At 39.4% G+C, this 21,360-nt stretch overlaps 1 long non-coding RNA gene across 1 annotated transcript; it reads right to left on the reverse strand.

Annotated features, from left to right (window-relative positions):
* Nucleotides 1-15,405: 15,405 nt before the first annotated feature.
* On the reverse strand, nucleotides 15,406-19,094 carry LOC122473970. The gene is made up of 2 exons (XR_006294748.1): nucleotides 18,230-19,094; nucleotides 15,406-17,850 (listed from the first exon to the last, which is right to left on the reverse strand). It is a non-coding gene; the product is annotated as an uncharacterized LOC122473970 (long non-coding RNA).
* Nucleotides 19,095-21,360: the final 2,266 nt, after the last annotated feature.

Raw genomic sequence — 21,360 nt, forward strand, 5'->3', positions numbered from 1 at the left:
CGTAGAAATATTATTGTGAATACTACCTTTTAGTTTTCAATTAAAAGAATCAATTTATAGACGACGCATCAAAATTTAATTGTAGTTGCAGAACAAATGTAAAAACAATAGTATGCTAGAATGGAGGTTTAGAGAGGGGGTACAGAGGTGGAGGAAAATGTAGTGATTTTGGATTTCTTCATCAAACATAAAGTGAACTAAGAGATATTGTATCTATGGGAAGTCATGGTTTTAAACATATTGTTTCAATTTGTTTATTATATTGACATCACATGAATGCAGGATAGCATAGCTGTTAAGAGCACAGACCCTGGAGCTAAAACACCTGGGCTTGTAAGTTCCTCCATACTTCAATTGGGAAAATTGCTGATACATGCTATCAATTATCTATCTGTCTACCTATCTGGTGTTTATATTAGTCTGGCACATTGAAAGTGAAAGTTTTCAATGAGATGATAATGATGAAGAAAAAACAACAAAGAGCTAAAAGTTAACATTTCACTGGGCAGAGACTGAAAGGAGAAGATGCGGTCTGAGAAAGTTTATTTTCTCATATTTTTAAAATGAGATATATTAAAAAAAAATAGATATGTTAAGTGGACAAATCTAGAAAGAGGCATACCCATAATCAGAGTTATGGAGGCAATCCTCAGAAGAACTACAAAAGAGATATAGTTAAAGCAGTTATCACTGGTGAGTGGAATTCTGCAGGAAGGGCAGGGAGAGTGACTTTTCTTTCTGTTTTGTCCTATTTGAGTTTTTTTTTTTTCTACCATATGCATATACTAATTTTATTTAGTTTTTTTTACCTTTATTGAGGTATAATTGACATAAAATCAGCTACACATATTTAAAGGGTATAACTAGGTAATTTTGGACATATGTGCATGCTCTTGGAACTATCATTGTAATCAAGACAAGGAACATATGCATCATGCCTACGAGGGGCCTCATGCCCCTTGGGAATCCCCTCTTCCCATTTCTCCCCACTCCCCTGATCTCAGGCAACTGCTGTTCTACTCTCTGTGAGAATAATGTAGTTTACACTTTTTAGAATTTTATATAAGTGAAATCATATACTATGTACTCATTTGTCCAACTTCTTTAATTCAGCATAATTATTTGGAGATTCACCCACATTAAAGTGTGTATCCACAGTTCATTCCTTGTGTAGATAAACCACGATGAACAAACTTACTGTTGATGGAAATGTGTTGATTTTCCCCCTAATTTTCAACTATTACAAATAGAGCTGCTGTGAATATTCACATACAAGTCTTTGTATGGGATACAGGCTTTCATTTCTCTTGGATAGATAATAAATGTGGAATGGCTAGATCACATGGCAGGCATAAGTTTACATTTTTAAGAAATTGCCAAACCGTTTTCCAAAGTGTCCAACATTCCCATCAGCAGTGTATGAGAGTTCCGGTTCCTCCACATTCTTGTCTCAGCAGAGTCTTTTTACAGCCATTCTAATAGAAGTATAGTGACATCATATTGTGGGTTTTAATTTGCATTTCCCTGGTGACTACTGATATTGAGCATCTTCTCACTTATTATCTATATCTTCATTGGAAAAGTATCTATTCAAACATTTTGGTCATTTAAAAAATATTGAGGTGGTTTCTTATTATTGACATTTGAGAGTTCTTTATATATTCTGGATACAAAGTCTTGATCAAATATATGATTTACAAATATTTTCTCCAAGTCTCTGAGTGTTATTTTCATTTTCTTAACAGTGTCTTCTAAAGAACGGACATTTTGGGGCACCTGGGTGGCTTAGTCAGTTAAGCGTCTGACTTCGGCTCAGATCATGATCTTGCAACCTGTGAATTCGAGTCCTACATCAGGCTCTGTGCTGACAGCTCAGATCCTGGAGCCTGCTTCAGATTTTATGTCTCCCTCTCTCTCTACCCCTCCCCCACACATTCTCATTCTCTCTCTCTCAAAAATAAACATTAAAAAAATAAAGAACATTTTTAATTTTAATGAAGGTCAATCTTTACCTTTTTCCATTTTATGGATTATGCTTTTGGTGTTGTTTATGAAATATTTGTGATTTTCCCTTGTGTTGTATAGTTTTAGGCTTAATATTTAGGTCTTTGATCAATCTTTAGTTAATCCTTATGGTGAGTACAGGGTGAGACGTATAGAACAAGCTTAATTTTTTTTGCGTATATACTCAAGTGTTCCAACGCTATTTGTTGAAAAGACTGTCCCTTCTTCTTTTAATTACCTTGGCACTTTCATCAGATATGAATTGTCCAAGTAAGTGTGGGTCTATTTATGGACTCTCTATTCTGTTCTACTGATCTATTTGTTTATCTTGATTCCAATACCAAACTATCCTGGTTACTCTTTTTTTTTTTTATTGTTTATTTATCTTGAGAGAGAGAGAGTGAGAGAGAGTGAGCACACGTGTGTGAGTGGGGAAGGGGCAGGGAGAGAAGGAGAGAGAGAGAATCCCAAACAAGTCCTGTGCTGTCAGCACAGAGCTCCATGTGGGACTTGATCTCACAAACCATAAAATCATGACCTGGGTTGAAATCAAGAACTGGACGTTTAACTGACTGAGCCACACAGACACTCCTTGGGTACTCTTATAAGAAGTCTTGATGTATTAGTCTGTTTGGGCTACCATAACAAAATGCCATAGACTGGTGGTTTAAACATCTGAAATTTATTTTCTCTAGTTCTAGTGGCTGAAAGTCCGAGATCAGGGTGCTAACATGTTCAGATTCTGTTGAAAGTCCTCTTCCTGGTTTGTACCTTCATGACTAAAACCTAATTACCTCCCAAAGACTCCATCTCCAAATACTGTCACATTGGGGGCTAGGGCTTCAACACATGAATTTAGGGAAGGGGACATAATTCACTCCATAGCACTTGAAAACAGTAGTGTTGGTCCTCTAATTGTATTCTTGTTATTCAATGTTGTTTTGGCTATTATAGGTTTTTGGCTATTATTATAGGTTTTGGCTATTATACATTTCCATGTAAATTGTAGAATCAACTTGTCAATTTCTACCAAAAACTCTCCTCGGGTTTCGTTTGGGGTTGCATTAGATCTTCAGATCTATTCATGTTAACACTGAAATCTTCTGACCCCTGAACAAGGTATATCTGTAATTCTCTTCCATTTATTTAGGTCTTCTTTAATTTTTCTCAGCAGTTTGTAATTTTCAGTGAATAGGTCTTGCACATATTTGTTAGATTTATCCCTAATTCATATTTTTGACCATATTATAAATGGTATTACATTTCCAATTATTTGTAGCTAGTATAAAAGAGATAAAATTGATTTTTGCATATCGATCATGTATTCTGTAAACTTGCTAAACTCATTTATTAGTTCTACTAGCTTTTTTATAGGTTCCATCAGTTTTCCTAATTAGACAATCAAGTTGTTGGCATATAAAGACAGTTTTCCTTTTTCTTATTCAACTTAGGTACATTTTATTTCTTTTTCTTTTCTGACTTTGCTGGGTAGAGTTTCAACTGCAGCACTGAACAGAAGTGGTTAAATAGAGTGAACATCCCTGTCTTGTTCCTATTTCTTAGAAGGAAAGCATTCAGACTTTTACCATTACACATGGTATTAGCTGTAGTATTTTGTATATGCCCCTTATCAAGTTGAGGAGTTTTCCTTCTATTCCTAATTTGGTAAGAGTTTTCCTCAGGAATGGATGTTAAATTGTGTCAAATGCTTTTTTTCTGAAACTACTAATATAATCATATGGTTTTTCTTTTTAACTTGTTAATATGATGAGTTACATTGATTTTTGAATGTTAAGCCAATATTGCATTCTTAGGATAAACCACTTTTAGTCACTATGTATTAACCTTTTTATGTATTTTTGGATTTGATTTCTTAAAACATTGTTTTGAATTTCTGTATCTATGTTAATGAAAGATATTGACCTGTAGTTTTCTTTTCTTTTAATGTCTTTGTCTAGTTTTGGTATCAGAGTAATGCTGCTCACTTAGAATGAGTTGAGAATTATTCCTTTGTCTTTATATATTTGTTTTTTTGGAAGAGCTTGTGTAGATTTGACAAAATTTTCCACCAAGGCTGTAAGTATGGAGTTTTCTTTGTAGAAAGATTTTTATCTATCAATGCCATTTCATTAACTGATATAGGGCTATTCAGGTTCTATCTTTCACCTTTTCCTCAGCTTTCTTAAAAGATCGTTGTGGTAAGAACACTTAACATGAGATCTACCCTCTTAACAAATTTTTAAATGCATAATATGGTATGATTAACTACAGGCACAATGTTGTACAGCAGATCTCTAGAACTTACTTATCTCACGTAACTGAAACTTTATACCATTGAATAGCAACTCCCTCTTTCCCTTCCCTGAAGACCTTTGCAACCACCCCTCTACTTTCAGGTAAACCAAAAGAACCGTGAGATCATGACCTGAACCAAGATCAACAGTTGGACACTTAACCAACGGAAGCTATGCAGGCACCCCCTAAATGTTTATATTCTTAACAGAAGTAATTCAAAATATGTGAAGCAAAAACTCATAGAACTGCACAAAGAAAACAGAAAAATCTACAAAGATCAAAGTATCAATGTTCCTCTCTCAATAATCAATAGAATAAAACATGAGTAAAGATATAGAAGACCTGAACAAAATTATCCACCAATATGACCTAATTGACATGTATAAAATACTTCAGACAACAGCTATCTGCATTCTATTTACTCCATCCATTATTCTCTTTTTTCCTGTTTCTACCTTCTTTTGGATTAACTGAATTATTTTTATGATTCAATTTTATCTCCTTTGGTTTGTTAGCTCTTTTTGAAAAGAGCTCTTTTTTTAAAAAAAATGTATATATCAGTTGTGTGTTTATACATTTTAACTTATCATAGTCTACCTCCAAGAGATACATTTTATAATATGCTATATATTTCATTTTGGATAGTTTCTATTGCTATGTCTTCAGGTTCACTAATCTTGTCTTCTGCAATGTTTAATCTGATGTTAATCCCATCCAGTATTTTTTTTAATGTTTATTTTGGACAGAGCACAAGCATGCAAGTGGGGGAGGGGCAGAGAGAGAGGGAGACACAGGAGCCAAAGTGAGCTCTGCACTGACAACAGAGAGCCCAATGCAGGGCTTGAACTCATGAACTGCAAGATCATGATCTGAGCCGAAGTCAGATGCTTAATTGACTGAAACCCAGGCACCCCAGTGTTATTTTTTCATCTCAAACATATTTTTTCCATCTCTAGAAGTTTGATTTGTATCTTAATATCTTCCATGTCTCTATTTAACTTTGTAAACATAGGATATATAGCTATAATAGCTGTTTTAATATCCTCAGCTGTTAATTTTAACGTCTGCCTTTGTTCTGGTTTGGTTTCAATTGACTGACTTTTTTTTCCTCATCATGGTTCTTTGCATCCTTGTTTTTTTGTTTTGTTTTGCTTTTTTATTGGTTTTTGTTTTTTTACTATATGCCAGACAGCGGGTGCTTTTCCCTGCTGAGTGTTGGATTTTTTTACTCCTATAAACATTCTTGAGCTTTGTTTTGCGATGCAGCTAAATTACTTGGAAACAGTTTGATTCTTTCTGGTCATACCTTTAAGATTTGTTAGGTAGGGCCAGAGCGTGTTTAGTCTAGGGCTAATTTTGCCCCATTTCTGAGGCAAGACCCTTCTGAACACTCTACCCAATGATCCATAAATTATGAGATTTTCCAGTCTAGCTGGTGGGACTAGGCATTATGCCCAGCCATATGTGAGCATTTGATACTTTCTAATCCTCTAGGATGGCTCTTTCCCTGGTCTTGGGTTGCTTCCTCATGAACATGTGCTAACCAGTAGTCTGACAAACACTTGAGAGAACACTTTACAGATCTTGCCACCATATCTTTGAATTCACTTGAAGGAAATATCTTAGATTAGCTGATTAAAAGCTTTTTTTGTTGGGGTGCCTGTGTGGCCCAGTCGGTTGAGCACCAACTCTTGATTTTGGTGCAGGTAATGATCCCAGGGTCATGGGATCGAGACCTATGTTGGGCTCTGTGCTGAGTGTGTAGCCTGCTTGGGATTCTCTCTCCTTCCCTCTGCCCCTCTCTCTCATTCTCAAAATTAATTAATTAATTAATAAAAGCTTTTTTCTTGATTGGGATCTGGCAATTCTATTTTTTACCTTTCCTATATATGGACCATTGCTACCAACTTTCAGGGTAGGTAAGGTCCAAAAACCTTTGACTCATTTGAAAAATCAATGGCTCTTTATCCCTCAGAAATATCACTGGTTATAGTGGTGATTTTTCTCTTTTCATGTTTGATTTGGTTATCTGTATTTTCTAATTTTTCTAGAATGAATATATTTATTGGGAATATTTTTGAAATAATCAGAACAAAATTATACCTTCCCCCCCCCCCCCCCCCAATCATCGTTTATATTACTTATTCCACTTTTCTGGCTGTCTGTCCATGGGTTGCTGGAAGGCATGGCCGGAGGTGTAGTCAACAGGGCTTGCAAAAGCTTGTACTTTAGTGGGCACTAAGGCCCCAGGATCAAGCTCACCTTCCTTTCTCTAAAGCATGATTAGTTGCTTCTCTTCTTGAGCTATCGCTGTACCATGTGTCTCTCTTCCTCTCTGGATGGACAGGAGGAGCCCAACACCAGTCCTTTGGATTCGGGTGTTCAGTCTTATTTCCTGTGCCTCAACTCATGTGCAGATTTTCTTCTCAGGATCCTACAGACTTACCCCTTCTTTTTTTTCCTCATTCTTGTTAATTGTACTGCTTGTTCCTACTTTATGCTGTACTTTACCATATTTGTGTCATTTTAATTAGTTAGTCCTATAAGACTTCTTTTGAACACCAACCCCATTACTTTCTATTGATGGCTGTACTGGATGCCTCCTCTACTTCTCTTAGGCTCTATTACTTTCCCCTCCAGCCTTTCTTCTTTTGTGTCTGTAGTCTATTATTACTGATTGTGTTATTCCATTTTCCTTTTAGTTGTTCTTTTTCTTCTATGGATGTCTTGAGATGCTCTCGCTCCTTATTTTCCCTGCTTGCTGACATCAGGCAAAGCTAAGGAATCTGAGATAAGACAACTTGGGCTTTGCCTTATCAAAGCAATCTGCTGTTGGCATCTCTCCTTCATTTCCAATTGCTTTACTCTCTTTGCCTTTTTTACACCCAAACTACAATCTATATTTTTCTTTCTTCATCTATATATTAGAACTGCTAGAACAGAGCCTGATATGTAGTACATATTGACTAAACATTTGTTGAATGAAAGAATAAATGAATGAATGGGTGAACATTTGGTTATTATACTTCCATTTGTGATTCTTGCTTTGATTTTAGTTCCTGGAAGCTGGTCCAGTTAGTTCATCATTGTTTATTATGAAGATTTTTACAGTTTGCCTGACCTCATGCCCCTTGCAAGCCACATATTTCTCATTCTCTACAGGAAGCACTGTTGTATCTTGGGCTTTTGCGTCTATAATGATCTTCCTTACCATGTGTGTCGATGTGTTTTTTTTTTTCCAGTGTTTGGGAAATGAGGGCTTTTGTCCGCAGAAAGGAATATAATATTTGAGTAATTAAATAATATTTAATTAACATATGAGTTTGAATCTATAATTTTCTTAGGACCTTACATTCACTTTGCAATTCTGATTTTACTTGTAAGCCAAGCAATTTTCATAAAATTTAAAACAATTCCTCCACTTATTTGATTAATACAATTCTAGCAGGTTAAAATCCTCTATACAATTAGTCATATTAGTAAGTCATCAACCAAAGACCCCCAAACTTTTCAAAACATTTGTAAGTTACTAAAGCAATTTAGATGCCAGACAAGGCTGACTTGAACCTCAACAATCAACATCCAAGTACTTGTAAATCTAAAAATTCACCCTTAAAAACGTGAGTCAAAACGTTCAAAGTCTATTTACAAACATTATTAGATTATCAGATCTTTGCTATTTAAGAGAATGAGAATAAAATTAAGCATACATTTCAAATTGAAATCATGAAGGTAAATTTATGTCAGATGTTCTTAAACATTATTGACACTTTAGAGGCGCCTGGGTGGCTCAGTTGGTTAAGCGTCCAACTTCGGCTCAGGTCGTGATCTAGTGGTCCACGAGTTCAAGCCCCGCATTGGGCTCTGTGCTGACAGCTCAGAGCCTGGACCCTGCTTCAGATTCTGTGTCTTCCTCTCTCTCTGCCCCTCCCCCACTTGTGCTCTGTCTCTCTTTCTCTCTCTCTCAAAAATAAACATGAAAAAAAATTTTAAATATTACTAACACTTTACACAAATTATAACTTTGATTCCTATACCTATTAATATGTAATATTAATACTATGGGTCTAACTTACTCCATGACCCTTACATTTAATTCTAACCCTCCTGTACTTGTACAATCATATCCCAATAGAGGGGAGCTGTTTACCATTCTGGTGCATTAAGTTTACTTGGTTGAAAGACTTAGACTGTGATACAGTTACTTATGTATCAGATGTTCAAGACCAGGACATGGGTCATAGGGCTACAAACTTCTAGGATGATTCTACCCAAGCCACAAAGAGACACATTGCATACTGTTCTATCTGCCATGTCATTGTGGAAGCCAAGTTCCTGTCCTTTTTTGGGGATTGATTTGGCAGACTGTGTCCCTTGACCATTTTAACACTAAATTACACCTTTACTCAAATCTTTCGTTAACATCTTAAAATATTTCTTATCTTTTTTGGGACAGACTGAATTATGTACTCCTGTTCCAGTTGCCACAAATTGTCTTTATCAGTTAGATTCTTCATTTCCTTCAAACTTTTCTTAACTGACTCTTTTGGTTGTAAATTGAAAAATTCCAATTCAAATTGAAAGTAGCAAAAGTAGCCTGTTGGACTGAAAAGTCCCAGGAAGTGGCAAATTCAGGTATGTACGAATCAAGTTTAAACAAATAAATACCAGCAATAGGAATACCGCTGTCTGTCACTTGCTCCCTCCTGCTCTTTTTATTCTTCTTGTCTAGGTTTGGGCTCAATTCTTAATCTTGTTCTACATGGTAATAACAAGGCTCCAGGCAGCTCCAGGCTTATATGGTACTGACAGCAATCTCAAATGGAAAGACTCTCAGTCAGCATTCCTACCATTTCCCCAGAAAACCCTGACTGGGCAATGCTTGGGTCATGTGTCTTCCTCTAGACCAATCACTGTGGCCCAGGAAATGGGGTATTCTAAATGAACGCCCTGGGTCGCAAGTCACTCCTGCGGTATGCATCTTGGGATCTCTTGACTGATAGGCTCAAAAGAATCACATAGAATTGGAGAGGGAAAGTATTTTGCAGTAAGAAATGCTAGACAGACAAAAAAGTGGCACATGCCCACTACGGTACAGAATATATTCAGATAGTTTTATGAGATTCATGTATATTGAGTCTTGGCTGTCCCTGCTGCCTGCTATAAACTTTGTCCCAAATGTAAAAGCACTTGGCAACTGCTTAAGTCAATCCCTTCTTCCTTGGCATAGCACTATTTCATTTTTGTATTGCTCAGTTACAAATCTGTCTTCTGCTTTTCCTGGAACTGCTAATACATTATAGTCTTTATAAGTCATCCAAGGTCTCTCGTATTTGTTTTTAATGTGGAAGCATTACCAAGTTTTTCCAGAGTTCTGCCCTCTGTTCTATAGGTATATATTCTCCAGAATAAATCCTGTTTCCCAGATGAACCAAATTTCTAGGGACCTGAGTTACTGAAAAGATGTCCCTTTAGGCTTATCCCAATTCAAATGATAAACTGAATCCCAATGCATAATCACGCTGCTAGTTGCTTCTAAAACGGATCCTTATGACAAGTTTTCCCTACAAGAGATCTTTCCTGCTTTTGTCTTCTCCTGTCAGAAGATGTGCGGCTGCTTCTATTTTCCTGTCCTCTGGGGATGATGATGATAATAATAACAGTAAAGTGACTAAAATGTATTGAGTAAATTGGTGCTGCAACGGTGCTAGGTACTTATGTGCAATATCTCTTTTGATGCTGACCACGGGCTGCGGGGCAGAGGTCAAGTCCTGGTTTTACACAGAGGAAAACAACCTCAAAGTGGTGGCTTACCCGAGGTCACATAGCCAGTAAGACTTAAAACTGTATCAGTTTCTCTCTTCCCTGTGGTTAGACACATGGGACTATCACCTTTATTTCCCTTTTCTTATTCCTCATTCTCCATCGGACTGAATTTGCTTGCCTTCTTCCTGTCTGCTCCCATTCTTCAGTCGTTCTGCCCTCCACTCTGACGCACGCTCTACCTGCCTTCCTGATAGCAGGCACTTAATAAATACCTGTTGAGGAGACAGTTGTGTCACCAGCTCAATGAACAGTCTAAACTCACGCTCTCACAGTGATGGCCACTTGGTCCCTTCAACATTTCCCGTAAGGAAAGGTGTTATTTTTCCCACTAAAGTATAAAGAAATTAAATATAGAAAATGAAAGAATAAGCAGAGATCTGGGGGTCAACTCCGTGGGAAAGAGGTGGACCTACAATGGAATAGATCATATTCAGACTTTTGAAAACCCAGGGAGGTAACTGATATGTTTCCTTTAGAACAAATGCTTATATTTTTTTCATGGTCTCATCCTCCTCGGTTTTCTCCTCTTCACACTCTGGTCCAGGCCCAGAGCCTCAGGCTGTTCCTCTGATAGGCACATGTTAAGCCAGGCCTTTGCCCTTTGCCCTTGTCTCTGCCTGGGACTGTCTTCCTCCAGAGATCCATATGACTCTCTCCCTTACCTCCTTCAGGTCTTTGCTTAAACGTCTCGTTCTTGTGACAACTTCCCCGGCTACCTATGTAAAATTTTATCCCCCTTCCTCCAGGATTCTCTTTTCTCCTTGCCTATTTTATTATTCTCCAGAGAACTAAGCATTTGGTAAATTAACATTGTAATTTTTAGTTTTCTGTCTCCCTTCACAAGGATGTATGCTCCATGAAGGCAAGAATTCTGCCTGTTTTGTTTATTGCTTACTCCCAGCATTGGAACAGTGACTAATATACAGTAGGCATCGGAGAATTGATGAATGAGTAAACAAAGATCTTTATTCATTCAGTTATTCAGGAGACACTGACCACACGAAGGCTGAGTCTCCCCAAACTTCCCTTTGCACAAACACCTCAAGAAGGGGAGACAAAAATGCCCAATGCCAAATATGAAAATAATATCACAGGCATGCACAGAGTGTAAAAGAGTAGTACAAGACAGCTGCCATGATCACTATGCCATTGGAAAAGCCCAGATAGAGACAAGGAAAGGTCTTTGGGGCAGGTTCAGTCAGGGAAAGACAGGCAAGGAATTTCAGAGACCCGATCCTTCCCCTCTGCTCCAACCCCAAGATTCTGCCTCCTCTTATCTGAGTGATAAGAAGGCAAACCTGTCCCTGTCACCCTGGGAGTCAGCAGGGCAGAACACTTAAGTGCCAAACAATATACTACCTCTTGATTCATATGCAATTAACTTGCATATCTGGGAGTGAATTCTGTTAAATATGCAAGACCTCATTTTGGAATACAATCATTTAAACCGTCTGCCAGTGTTTTATGTCTAAGGCGGAAGGTTCGCTGGCAAAGGGAATGGCACTGGTCTCCCCTGACGCTCCACAATGTGCCACCTGGCACAGGATGTTTTCAATTCATGTGTTTGTTTGAAATGTAAATAAAATCCTTATTGGGAAGTGTCTGTCACAATCTCAGGAAAAAGCTCAAATAAAGAAAAGGACCGTCACCACTGACATAAATTGGAAAGTTAAGAGGTGCCTTGGAAAAATCATAAGCAGCTTTCTACAAACCTAATGCTTTGCCTTAATAAAAGCACAGTCAGTATAATCCACAATGCTATCAAGATTAAAGGAGGAGCTAAGCCTGGAAACATGTGACACGGACTTTGTATGTTAGCATTCCAAAAAAGGAAACTCTGGACATGGGCAAGCCAGAAGGCTGAAGGTCAATGGTGCTCAAGGTTTCGCTGGGCATTGTTAGTTTATTCAGTGTATAAGCATTTAAAAAAAATTCTGTTCATCCAATAACCTATTTTATATCAAGGTAATTGGTATGTAGGAAAATAACTGATGGTCCTTGAACACACTTGGAAAAAAACCTACTCTTAAAAGTTTTCTCATGAGAAAATTCATTTTAACTTAAACCTTCCCCATCTACACACACACACACACACACACACACACACACGACTATACATTTTCAGGTAAGTTGTCAAACAGATGTTTATACCTTACTGTCTACGATCTGCCTTTGAATGGTAGTTGCAAACATACCCAGCATCTAGATCAGGGGTCAGCAAACTATAACTCCATGTCACAAATCTGACTGCTATCTGTTTTTGTAAATAATGTTTTGGTAAAACACAACTACATCTATTCCTTTATATGTTGTCTACTATCTATGGGAGCTTTCCCTAGAATGGCAGAGTTGAATAGTCAAGACAGAGATAGTATAGCTTGTAAAGCATAGTAAGATATAAGCTATTTAGCCCTTCACAAAAAAAGGTTTTTGGACTCCTAACCTAGTAGATGCAGATTTCTGATATCAAGTCTATAGTTAACTTTACTCTTAAACTAGCCCATTCTCCTAGGATAGTTTGGATACTAGTGTAGAATAAAAAATGGTTAATTCAAAAATGGCAATGCGGTTTTACGACTGTATGTTGATTGTTATTTCCCCAATATATTAACTTCTATTAGATGAAAATGTTTTCTGTAAAACAGAATTATGAAACAGTTTAGACAGCACAGTGTGACGGCAAGTCAATGGCAAGACACTGCCCACAATGGAGTCCACATGCCCAAAGTGAGGAGGCTAATAAAATCAGGGGAGGGGCTAGAACTGCCTGAATCTCCTTAAGTGCGTATATTTCACAACTGTGGTGCCAAGAAAACAACTACTTGAAATGCCATGAGTAAGAGCTAAACGAAAAGCAGAGCATGAGGACGTCTTTCTGGTGAAACAATGTTTTTCTCTTACAAATCTGAAATATTTTCTCTTTTGTGCTGTATTAATTTTTCCCCTTTTGAAATAACAGGGTTTCATCTTCTGCCGAATGATTTCCCCCTTTTGATTTCTGCATCAAATGAAAGTGAATTCCTTCACCTGGTTCACACAGACAGTTCCACAGGCTTAAACTGCATGATAAAAGAGGTTCAAATGGACAAATTTTTTCAGTAGGGGAAAATGGTAAAATTGCCAAGCTGAAATTTAAAAGAAATTTTTGTGTGTGTAGTTTTCATGGAATTGAAGGTGAAGGAACTGATAAGCCACACAATTTGAAGGCAATACGACGTGTCTCAGTTCACGGGCTGTATGAAGTTTCCTCTCTCCATCCTGGGGGATGAGATCCACGCCATTTAGTAGTTCTGAGACCAGGGACAAGTCACTTCTACTTTTGGAGGGGGACTCAGTCACCATGACTGTCAGTAAAGAGTCGCAGCTGCTGTTGACAGGGCTCCTGAGAGGACTGAAAAGGACTGAACGCAAAGGATCCTTGGTGTTTGCCTTTGTCAGCAAAACCTCAGGAGAACCTCCACCAGTAGCTGGTGATGGAGAAAGAAGGAAGTGAAAGTAAAATCAAGCATTTTTGTTGCTATTTAAAAGCCACCCTAGGAACAAGCCTTGCAGGGTAAAAAGTTGAAACTAAATGAGGCTTTCAGTTTTCTGTGGGTTTCAGTGATTCAAATTAGCCTGAGGGCTCCCCTTTTGTCTCTCTCCGTGTAGCAGTGGTTACACCCGGGGTTGGCAGGAGATAAAATGCTGCTGTGCACACAGAAACTGCTTGTGCATTAGCCAGGGTCTCTCCGAAGGTAAAGTGCCTCAGCCACTTCCATTTTTTCTTTTTTAATATTCCTGGTATGTTAAAAAGTGCAATGCCAAAACAAAATTACAAACATTGTGATGCATTTTTCCAACACAGACATTTATGTTTAAAAAAAAAAACAACGAGTAATTTTAACACATTTAAATAAGTGCCACATTAATTATCTTGTTTTTCAAAAGATGATAGCATGCATAAGAAATATTTATTTAGGGTATGCAATAGAGAATGAGACGCAAACTTAAGTGTGATGAATATATATATATATATATATATATATATATATATATATAGGCTCATTGGGAGTGATGCCAAGCCTCTGTGTGACACCCTCTCAAATCTGAAAGTCTGGGTTAAAAGGCTCCCCTGCCCTCCTCCTCCCAGCTCCTCAGCCTCCAGCCCCAGCGCTGAGACCTAACTGTTAGTATGCAATTATGACTGGGAAGCAGGGAGGAAGAAAGTAAGGGATTATGGGGAGGTCCATTATGGACTTCTTTCACAGATATTTTTCAAGTGCCTCCTACGTTCACAGTGTTACCATTCAGCTCACATTCAGGGTTTGAATGTGGGCAGTTTTATTCTCTATTTGTGTTATCAGGCCTTTCTAAACCTCAGTGGTCTCATCGGCTACGTCATTTGTGAGGAACCTCACTGGAGGTTGTGAGGATTCGATGACGTATACACGTAAAGTATGACAACAGTGCCTGGAATGGTGAATAAGCAGTACAAAAGTCATTGTGCCCAGAAAAGCTTAAATTCCAGTTCCTCACTCCATTCTCCCCTCTGCAAGCCGGTCTACCTGAAACAAATGCCTTGCAGTATCTAAAGATATTTGGTAAAATATAGATGAATAGTACTCCACTGATAAGGGTGGGGGGAAAAAGCATCACTATTAACAAAACTCTTAAAATTCATTAATCAGTCACTCAACAAGCAATGTGTTAGGCATTGTCTAGGGGCTCCCATTATCATAGTGATCAAACCAGATACGGTCCCATGCTCATGGCTGGGAGAGATATTACATACATAAGTCATTTTGCATAATGTCAACTTTTTGTTAAAGTATAAAGTACATACAGAAATTGTAGGAATAATAGCACACAGTTCAATTAATTTTCATAAAGTGCACACACACACACACACACACACACACACACACACTCATAGCCAGATCAAAATCAGAATCTTCCCAGTATCCCAAATACCTCCCTCTGCCTCCTTACACTCATGGCACGCGCACACACACACACACACACACACCGTCCCATCCCGGGTAAATATTATTCTGACTTCTAAAACCACGGATTACTTTAGCTTGTTATGTTTAGTTTATTCTCATTCCTGCATATTATTCTCCTGTATTAACGAATATACCATTATTTGTGTATCCACTCTACTGTTGAATATTTGGGCTGTTTCCAGTTTGGGAATATTATAAATAATACTACTGCACTTGATATTCTTGTACGTACCATTTGTTGGACATATGCATGCATTGTGTATACACTCCGGACTGAAATTGCCAAGTATAAGGCTTGGGTACAATCAGTTTTAATACACGCTAACAGCTCTCCAAAGCAGTAACAATTTGCACTGTGTGCAAAGTATGAGAGATCTGGTTGCTGTACATTGTGGTTGCTCCACAGCGTATGAGAGATGGACATTGTCTCATCTCTCTCACTTTAGCCACTTTGGAGATCTGCTAGGCATCTCCTTTCTGATGTTAATCTGCGTTTCCCTAGTGACTGACTAATGCAGTCCAATGCCTTTTTATATGTTTATCTTCTGTTTGGATATCTTCTCTTTTGAAGTATCTATTTTGACTTTTGCCCGTTTTTGTATTGAGTTCTCTTCCTTTTTCTTACTGACTTGAAGGAGTGCTCTTTACAGTCCAGATAATAAGAGACCTTTTACAGGAATATGTATTGAAACTCTCTTCTACTGGTCTCTGGCTTATCTTTTCACTCTCAGTGGTATTGGAAGAATTGATGTTCTTCATTTTAATAGAATCCAATTGATCAATACTTTTTCCCTTTATGGTTACTGCTTTTTTGTGTCTTAAGACATCTTTGCTTGAGGCTGTTCTTGTGGAGGCAGCTAGTACAAGACTGGGAAATTGTTACGCACTCTGTTGCCTGGACCAGCAAACAGTACAGTCAGGAGAGCAAATGGTGTCCCCAAGAAACCAAAGGGCAAGATGCCTATTCATGCCCTCTTTGTGAAGATATGCTGGGAGGGACATATGAAGAAAAATCCAGAGACTCCTGTGCACTATGCATTCTCCAAATGCTCTGGGAGGTGAAATACAGTGTGTGGGAGAGAGAAATGCGAATCTGATGAAATGGTAAAGGGCACGATGATCAGGAAATGAAGGTCAGTGAACAGCTAAGGGAGACAAGAAGAAAGATCATAATATCCCAAATGTTTTCATACCCTATCTGGCTTCCTCCTTTTCTACTTAGACCTCTGTGCAAGATCAAATCTACACACCCAGGCATTTTCATTGAGGATGTGGCCAAAAAGCTGGTGATATGTTACGGTATGCAGGATTCCTAAAATTCCTCCACAAAGATATTCTACCTTAATCCCTGGAACCTATGGATGCGATGAGACGTCACTCACAATGTGATTGTGTTCTATGGCAGAGTTGGTCTTAAAACAGGAGATTATCTGGATGGGCATGAGGTAACCAAGAAAACCTTTCCAAGCAGAGACCTTTCTCCAGCAGGTGGAAGAGGAAGTCAGAGAGATTTGAGGAATAAAGGGGGGTTGCCTTCAAGATGTAGGAGCCTACCTGAAAGGAATCCAGGAAACTTTACAGAGCTGAGAGAGGGCTCTGGCCAAGAGCCATCAAGGAAACAGGGTCCTCAGTCCTACAACCACAAGGAAATGAATTCTGTCAGCCACTTGAAGGAGCCTGGAAGTGATGTCTACTCAGAGCCTGCAGATGAGGATTCAGGTTGGCTGATAACTGGATTTCGGCCTTGTGATTCCCTGAGCAGGGATCCCAGTCATAACATACCAGACTTCTGGTCTACACAACTGTGAGCTGATCAACGGGTGCCGCTTTAAACTGCAAAGTTTGTAGGAATTTGTGACACGGTGCTAGAAAACAAAGGATGCGGAATAATTTGAGCGATACTGAGAAGCCCCCTTATGATGAGGCAACAAAGTTGAAGGAGACGAGTGAGAACGATGTTGTCAAGCAATCTAAAGGAAAATGGGAAGAAGGGGCCATCTAACATTCCCTGGGAAAAAGAGTGCAGGAGGGCGATGAAGAGGATGAGAAAGCGGTGAGAGGATGAGGAGGAGAATAACCAGTAAAACCTGTGAAGTGACCCACCTCCTCTCTGAGAAGGTGTCTGCGGCTCTCCTTGAGTTTGGTTCCACAACTGGAAACGGTCACACCGTAGTTTTTGAAGTGCTCTAGACATTGCAGGTGGTTTCCCGGAAATGCTTATGGATGTCAAGAGCACCCGAAAGTCCCATCAAAGGTGTTCATATTTAGAAATGTTTTTAAAATAAAAAGACACTCTTTTGTTGTCTTCATTCCATCAACTTGAGATTTGTGTGAATGGGCAGTTAAAACCTTCCTGGGATGTAAAAAAAAATGTATTTGGAAGGTAGTGCTATCCGTTAGAAATCCTGTTAGGAACCGTAGAACTCGAGTTTGCTAAAAGGACACAACAGACTAGACCTCACGTGGTCCCCGCTGGGTAGTGTAATGTGGGAGGTTGCACCTCGTGTGGGGGGTCCGGGGACGAGGACAAACCTGCTGATGCTGCTTCCGGTTGTCTTTTTCCACAGAGTGCCAACATCCCGCAGACGTTCTTAGTCGTGGAAAAGGGCTATCGGCCGGCAGGAGACGTGTTCTGGTTCTTTTGGTGAAATCTGGTAAGTTTGAAAACGAACCGGACAACTCTTCATTGTCAGAAAAGTGACCAGCCACTGCCTCCATGAAAGCGCAGAAGCCATCAGACCTTAAAACACAATTTGCAACGTTCTGTTATTTATTATTTATTTTTTTCAGTACGTTGAAAATGCGAAGACTTTCTTTTCGTGTAAATGTTTCCACTGAAGCATAATGTAATACAGACGAGTGCATGCACGGCCGGCATGGAGCCGTACGAGTTTTCATAAAGTGAACACACCTGCATGACCACCAGCCAGGACGAGCCCCCCTCCCTTCATTCAGGCCCCCTCTCCGGTTACAGCAGCCCCTTCTCGCCAAAGATAACCTCACTTCTCTTAATATGACAGTTTTCGATTTCTCCCAGAATGCTGAGATGTTTTCGAAGCAAAATGGAGTATTACATTTTTTTAACTAGGAGGGGGTGGGGGTGGGGGAAGAAATTTTACCTCAAGTTCACGGAGACCTTTTCCTGTTTCCTTTGAGAAGTGTCAGTCTTAACCTTTCCCACCTTGGTCTTGACCCATCTAATTTAATTTCCGGTATGGTGTGAGGCCGGATAACAGCCCAACCCTGGCCCAATCGAGAGCGCCGTGTCCCCACCCGGCCCCGCCCCTCGGCTGGTCCCGAACTCCCGTTTCGCTCTCGCGAGACGCTGCTCGGAGGCCGGCGGCGTCTCTTTGGGTCTGTGCTCCTCCTGTGTCCCGGTTTGAGGACGTGTCTTCAAGGGAAATGCAGCTGTGTGTTTGCGTCCCAGCCCTTGTATCTTTTACAAATGCTTGGTTTCTCTGTCCCCAGCTTCTCAGCGTCTGCCGGGACCAAGAAGGGAGGACTGTCCACGGGCTCGGGGCTGCGGAGTCGGCTCTCCTCTTGGAGGGCCCCACGCTCTTTTTAGCGCTGACAGTTCTCCGCTTTCTTCCAGCAGGTGATACCCGCCAGGAAGTTGACCTTTCTCGTTTTGCTGGAGGGAAGGGCCGGTCAGCTGCAAGTTACTACGCACGCACACACATCACTTACGACAACAGATACGTTTTTCACTGTACTTGCGATAAAATTATGAAGGAGAGCAAGCCCGCGTGTCCTACTATATTAAGAGGGAATATGAGGAGTGTCTGGTTTAAAAGTTCAGTCGGTGTGTTGATTTGACACATTTACGTATTACGATATGATTACCCTGGGAACATTGGCGAATACCTCCATCCCATCGCATAATTATCACTTCTTTTTTTGTGGTGAGAACATTTAAGATCTAGTCTCTTGGCAACTTTGAAGTGTAGAAGACAGTATTGTGGACTATAATCAGCATGCTGTGCGTTCGATCTCTCGAACTTGCTCATCTTCTGGTTGCCGAGTTCAAACCCTTCAACATCTCCTCAATTCTTTCACCCCCTAGGCCCCGGTAACCACCATTCTACTCTTTCTATGATTTGGGGTTTTTTAGATTCTAGATGTAAGTAACAGTATACAATCTTTCCCTGTCTGACTTATCTCACTTCACGTGACGCCCTTAATTTCCATTTCTCCACATCCTCTCCAACACTTGTTTTCTCTGTTCTTCCTCTTGATAGTCATTCTAACAGGTGTGAGGTGATATCCTACTGTGATTTTGATTTGTATTTCCTGATGATTAGTAATGTTGAGCGTCTTTTCATGCAACTGTTGGCCATTTAGATGTTTTCTTTGGGAAAATGTCCACTTAGTTCCTCTGCCCATTTTTAAATTGGATGGTTTGGTGGGGTTTTTTTTTTTGCTATTGAATTGCATGAGTTCCTTATATATTTTGGATATTAACCCGTTATCAGATATATGGTTTGCACATTTTTTCTTCCATTCCATAGGAATTTTGTTGATGGTTTCTCGCACTGTGCTGAGCTTTTTAGTTTGATCACTGTCTTCTATAGAAGCTGCTATAATTTCTCTAAGCACACCTGAGCCCTGAGCACATGAACAGTGTATTAGCAGAAGAAGCCAGCAGCTTAGCATGTAATCCCACTTTCCGCATCAGTCCTTTATTTGGAACAAGTAATTTAGCCTCTCGAAGTCCCAATTTCCCTGATCCTGGCATTTCTTCTTCACCTTAAGAGCGGGATCCTATCTTTTAAGTGCTTTAAACCCTTGGAACAAAATGCAGTCTCTCACTGACTTGGGTAGTTTGAAAAGAGGTGCCACTGAAAAAAATGTTAACTTCTTTAAAATGGTGAATATATGCTTGAAAATCAAGACAGTATTTTTTTTTTAAGGTAGGGAGGAAGCAAAAGAGATTCCCATAAAGCTACATACGACCCAAAAGGTACTGAGAGACAATCCCTAGAGAAAGGATATCTAAGGCAAATGTCACTGCCTTCACACAATTTCTTCTATGGTTGCTTCCAACTCCACTCCAGCAGCTGGAATATGGCCACAGATTTATAGAAGAACTCCTTTGTAGGAATGGTAATTAAAAGCCAACAATTAATATTACCATACGGATAAAGGCTGAGCTTATCTTGATAATATCCTGGGATGGATATTCAATGGCGTTCAGGGCACTTTGTTTCGTGCTTAAATTTGCAGCTGACAATGTCTAGTGATCAAGAAAGTTTTCAAAAACAAAGCTGAGGAATGGATGAAGGCCAAGGAGTGAGTGGGATGATCCTTAGGTAAAGAGAAGGATGTGCTTGCTTCCTGGCAGCTGGCCTCCAGCTGATGAAACTGTAATACTGTAGGACAGTCAGGGACCTCAGCAAATCTGAGTGATCACCCCTGTGGGAAAAAATACATACATAATTAATTGAAATTCCTTTCTAAAGCAGGGTCAGAAGAAAATGAATGTTGTCAAAGGGGAGCCAACACCAAGAGATAACCTCAGCTAATAGAGGATGTGATGGCTCAGAAGATAAACAAAATAAAGTGTAGGAGAACTTCAAGAAAAACAAATGAAGGGAAATAGGGAGGGAATCAAACACAGGATGAATTGGAAGGAAGTGACTACTTGGGGACAAGCCAGGGGAAAATATGAAAAAAATAAAAGAGCTTACTTCTCTGGTGGAGGATGATGAAAATGGGGGAGACTCTGCAGGTGTGGGTGCGGGAGGAATATGGGAAATCTCTGTACCTTATGTTCAGTTTCACTGTGGACCAAAGACTGCTCTAAAAACATAAAACTAAATCTTTAAAAAAAAAAAAAAAAAAGGAACTTAGAAAAAGCCAATCACACACAACACTGATTGCTGGGGTTGGAGGAGGAGTGTTGGCATTCATTAGAAAAGCATCTTATTCAAAGGCCTGGACCTTGATCTCTTTTTGATTTAGCAGTAGGGACAACTCTCTTGGGATTTGGGCTCAAGGGGAAGAAAAAAAAAAGAAAACACAGAAACAGCCGTGCTGAACAGAGAAAGGCCACAAACAGGGGAGCGGACAAACTACCACAGGCAGTCTCTCAAGAGGGTCCCTCTCTTTCTCTATCCTTAGAGTTCTACCCCTACTCCTTCATATCCTCTCCTTCATGTTTTGCCATGCTTCTTCATTCTTTCATGAGACTGTCCCACTGGTCACTTCTGTTACTTTATACTCCTCATCCAATAGGAAATAGGATAATAGC

Source organism: Prionailurus bengalensis, chromosome B4, assembly GCF_016509475.1.
Source record: "Prionailurus bengalensis isolate Pbe53 chromosome B4, Fcat_Pben_1.1_paternal_pri, whole genome shotgun sequence".
Classification (NCBI taxonomy): domain Eukaryota; kingdom Metazoa; phylum Chordata; class Mammalia; order Carnivora; family Felidae; genus Prionailurus; species Prionailurus bengalensis.